The sequence below is a fragment of the Pseudomyrmex gracilis genome, unplaced genomic scaffold, assembly GCF_002006095.1.
Source record: "Pseudomyrmex gracilis isolate BER0280 unplaced genomic scaffold, ASM200609v1 scaffold_864, whole genome shotgun sequence".
Lineage (NCBI taxonomy): Eukaryota > Metazoa > Arthropoda > Insecta > Hymenoptera > Formicidae > Pseudomyrmex > Pseudomyrmex gracilis.
Window position 1 is genome coordinate 4,692 of NW_018021448.1, and position 5,402 is coordinate 10,093.

The following is a 5,402-nucleotide window of genomic DNA, read 5'->3' on the forward strand; positions in this document are numbered from 1 at the left end:
CTCCACGGAATCGCCTGCCATCGACAAAGCCGTAGCCCTCAAAGAACCCGACGTTATGCCTCCAATAATTAAATAAATAATGTCTTTGACCAGCAAATCCAAACTGCTCATTAGAGCCAACTTAGCATACTGGTCAAATGTCTCCTTCGTCGACATCCATTTTCTCGTTTCTACTCTCTGGATCGCCTTGTAGAAAGGCACCCGTCTGTCAAACATCTTGACCAGTTCTTTTTTTAGGTTAGCCACGACTCCACCACTGGATCGTCTTATAACTCGTACCACTGACGTGCAAATTTACTCAAACGACTCGATGCAGCCAGAAGCACTACACCATCCGACACTTTATGCACTTGTGCCATCTTATCTACTCGTCTAATCCACACATTAACATTATCGTTCTCTGAGCCGCCGAACTCAGGTATCTGAGTGGCAATCCACTTGTAGCACTACCACCCATCAAGCTCTCTACACTTCTCTGAGTAGAGTCGATTGCAGGGGAGATCTGTCTCGAAAAACTCGTCGGCCCATCTCGCTCCGCGGCCTCACCGGCAGAAACCGTCGGTATCGCTCTCTCTCTCTGCATAATACCTAACTGCTGTGTCACTTCGAGTATAAACTGTTGTTGTTGTTTCATCATTTCCATCTGTTGACAAGCGATGTTTTCTTGAAATTCGACCATGACGGTCCTGAACGAGTCAACTGTTAACACCGGTTCCCTACCGGAAGCTCTGGATTCCGGGCTAAAATTCCCGTTTGTTCTTAGTTGCGCCTCGCAAGCAGATCTGCCGGGCCATTTCTTTCTAAATGATCCAAGATTGAATCAATTAGAACGGCTCGTTCTCCGATTTCCGGAAGATTATATTCGCGAGCCTCATTTTTTAACTGCTCCAAAGTGGCTCGCTTCAACGTTTGTTTGTCCAGCACCGTCGGCACACGAGACATCGCACCACTAATCCGAAACGGCACTCAGATTATAAGTCACTACAAACTTGCTTTAATCAACTAACGACGAGTCTTTATCCCACTTCTGAAAAACTGAAAGGACCGGATTGGCTGTTCACCGTTTTATATTTTTGTCTTTTCAATTTGAATAACCTGAATAGATATAACCGACTCGACTTTATTTATATTATACTGCTCGACCGATCTCGTTCTTCGAAAACCCAGGCCATAACGTCCCGACACTTGACCTTGACTCGACATCAACAAATGGCTCTTGCCTGGTTACAACCTCGAGCCTTCTCAAGACCTTGATTTACGAAAAGAGAAATAAATCCTCTCAACATCCATTACCGTCCTCTCATTTCTTTATTCACAAATATGGACCATTGGTGATCCTACAAGTCTGACCGACAGAGATCAATGCACGACACGACAACAGCCACGACCACGACAAACGACTATATTAACGGCACGAAAACACACGCTACACGCGACTCCTGGGTATCTTCACCGATCGTCCGTTTTACAAGGAGTGTCCGTCCCGTTCTCGCCAGCGGAGAAAAACCGCTGGCTCCGCAAAGTTCTAGAATGCTCTCGAATTTTGACGGTCGCACGTGCCTTCCGGCGCCCACGTGGTCGCACGCTCGCTCGAGACGCTGCCGCTTGACGGCGCGCTAGTTGGTCTTTCCGGCAAGTGGCGCCGCCGCGCCGCACGCATCTTACAATAGGAGTATTACATATATGCTCTTACTTCGTGGGTCAGGTTATGTTTCAAATTGCAAATGGCGTCCAACCGTAAAAAACTATTCCCTTGAGCGTATTCCCTCCCAATAAACTGTAAAAATCGGGACCACTTTTTCCATTCGCGCGCTATCAAGTTCGATTTCCTTACTCTTACTTCGTAGCATAAACATATGTCTATGCGCTTAAGGTGATTGGTCCCCTACCACTCTTATTGTAATGGCTAGTTTACAATAGGAGTAGGCAGTATAGAGTAAGCATAGAGCTCATACTAATGGAGAGAGATAGATATATTTTATCTCAACTGTGGCTTCGTGTTCTCTGTTATTCTCTTCTATAAGAAGTGCCCACACTTGAAACAGAAAACTATATCTCTCTTTGTCGATCCTCCTTGCGTTCCCATGGCCTCTCCATGAGTATAAGCTCTATGAGAGTAAGGCTAAAGGTACCTCTTCATACAGCAGCACGCTGCGGCAGCAAAACATCTCGTGACTCACTTTTTCTAGGACTGCTTTTCGGTAGGTATATTTGCTGCTCTTACCTAACCCTTACTCGATGCCATTCTTTGCAAAGTTCAACCAAATAAAAAGCAGCAAAATTAAAAATTTTATTGTTGATACTTATGCAATTACTATATAATTTCATCAACACAAAGAATAGCATTGAATAAGGGTTAAATAAAAGCAGTAAATATACCTAGCGGAAGCAGTCCTAGAAAATTTAAGTCACGTGACGTTTTGCTGCCGCAGCGTGCTGCTGTATGAAAAGATACCTTAATATTACATTTGTCGTACGACAACGATTTTAAGTATGTTGATTGGTTATCAGACAGAGTTTTATAAAAAAAACTCTTTTTGATAGCCAATCAATATATTTAAAATCTTTGTCGTACAACAAATAATACTAGCCTAAAAAATAAGGTTCTTAGAGTTTTTTTATTTTTGTCTATCACGAAGTAAGAGTAAGGAGATCGAACTTGATAGCGCGCAAATGGAAAAAATGGTCCCGATTTTTACGGTTTATTGGGAGAAAATCCGCTCAAGGGAATAGGTTTTTATGGTTGGACGCCATTTGCAAAACTGTGCATGTACACAACTAACACATGTACACGTTTATGTAATCTATCTTGTTACATATACTAAACGTGTACATGTGTTAGTTGTGTGCACAGTTTTGCAAATGGCGTCCAACCGTAAAAACCTATTCCCTTGAGCGGATTCCCTCCCAATAAACCGTAAAAATCGGGACCATTTTTGTATCACGGAGTTCGATCTCCTTACTCTTACTTCGTGTTGTCTATACAAGTAATTATTTCGTGTTTTTTAACACACGTCTTTCATTGGTTAACAGTAAGGCAGTAGGCAATGCAAAATGGGAATTGCCAATTTCGTAATTCCCGTTGTTTCTTCACCAAAAAATAATTTACTCTCTACTCCTACAACCTTACTACCTTCATTGTAGACTAGCCATAAAAGAGAGAGACAACTATTCCAGCACTATCTCTGTCCTTTAATGTTGTCTTCAACTTCGTCATATAAATGTTCCGTCTATTATATAAGTCTATGGTTTTCTCTTCTATAGGACTCGCGCGGATTCCGTTCTGAGACTGCACACGAGCTACATCTCCTGTGTATCCCAGTCTTTTTTAGCTACCTATTCCTTGATCTGATCTACATAAGTTTAGCGAAAACATTTGGATTTTCTTGGATTGTAAGTAAAATTCAGATCTCTGGTTGTGAGAATATTGTAATATCTGTCGTTTTCACGACAAAAAGTCGTCCTAATGGGTTGACGACCTGTGGATGCGTCCCCGGAGACGCCATCTTGCCTTTTTCTAAGTGCGAGTTGCAAAACTTTCGTTCGTTAAAACTTTTTTTAACTAAGTTTAACAGTTATCTAAAAATTTTTTAAGTGTATTAGTGTTGTTTCTTGGACCTGGTGTAATAAATACATAAGATGACTACGGAAATGACCAGTGAGGAGGTCGATGTAGTCATGTTAGAGATGCAGCAAGTCTTTATGACGGACTCTAGTCCTGAAAGGGTGTTCCCTCCGTTCGTGATGCAGCAAGTCTTTATGACGGAGGGAACACTCTTTCAGGACTAGAGTCCAATTTATCCAATATTTCAATACCCTTTCCCACTCTAAAGGAGTTCCTACCCAAAAACGACATCTTCCGTTTCTTCGGAATGAAAAAATATGATTCTCCCACGTCACAGAGGTTGACCAGAGTAAACCCGAGGAAACCTTCTCCTTCAGTTGAATCCTCCCCCTCCCCTGAAAATTCAGAGGGCTCTCTGTATGACTCTTCACTTACGTCTAATCTGTCCTATGCGGAGGTTGCCTCTCTAAAACCTCCTCTCCTTATTCGTTTCTCACCCAAGTGGAGAAGCAATAACGGAGGAATAACCTCCTCCTCCTCCTCCTCCACTAAACGATCCTTAATCAACCATCGACTCAATATCACAAAAAATATCTTCAGGCAGTAACTCCTCTAAGGATGAGCTTTCCTCCTTTACCTCAGATAAAGAACTCCTTATCACTGCCTTTCAAAAACTAAATGTCACCCCTAATACAAATCTTTCCCAATTAAACAATACAGACATGCAAAATATTGTCGCAGAATTACTTAAGTACCTATACCGTACTCCTGAATCACATAACTAAATTCTCACATATTACCAACATATACTACTATGAAACCTTTTACTGTAGTTCAGTGGAACTGCAAATCTTTGGTTCGCAATCTGGATGCGGCCCGTCTGCTACTCCAGGACTGCATGGCGGAAGTGTCTGTGAAACCTACCTCGATGGCGGCTCCATAATCACTCTTCCAAACCATGAAATAATATCATATGACCGCAAACGTCGCGGAGGTGGAGTCGCCATCGCCGTCGCCAAACATCAAATTCCGGAAATCTCACACCTACTAGACCTCTGCAAAGAAAACAGCGTGGAACTTGTAGTTAAGGAACTATTTATCCCGAACTTCCAGTCTCTCTATATTTTCTCGTTGTATATTCCTCCTAGATCCTCTTCAAATTACGTCACCTTTCTTCTGGCAAACTTTCTTCCAAATAAGTTCCAAACTCCAGCCAGCCATTATTTGTGGGGATTTCAACGGGAAAAGCCTGCTGTGGTACACCACACTCCCCCTCTCTAACAGAGAAGGAAAAAATATAGAGCATGCGCTAATAAACACTCCTTGGGTAATCCTCTGTAACGGAGCCGATTTTCTATCGGCTTCGCCCGGCCTTCCGCCTGCCGGACAGCTCGGTCGGCTCCAGGGTTCAGGAGGAGGGGAAGGAACGAAATTGCGACACTCGTGTGATTAATGCTGAAATGTAGTGTGATTTATTCACGTAGATTTAGTTTATTACATTTGATATAACGGAACGATAGTTTAATCAAGCTTAGTCTCTTTATTATAGCGGGAACGTTATTTACACGGGTTATAGTGGGGACGGTATTTCAATCGCGGCTAGTATTAGGTTAGGTTTTATCGGCGGTATGATTAGTTCGCTGGCGATTACTTCGGCGCGGCGGATTTATAATTAACTTGATCGCGGCAGTATTTAAATCGGCGCGATGGACTTATAATTAACTTACTCGCGGTAGTGTTTAAATCGGCGCGGTGGACTTATATTTAACTTAACTCTACGGGGTTTATATACACGGGGGGTCTGTCCGGAGGATGTTCCGGGCCGTGAAAACGGCCG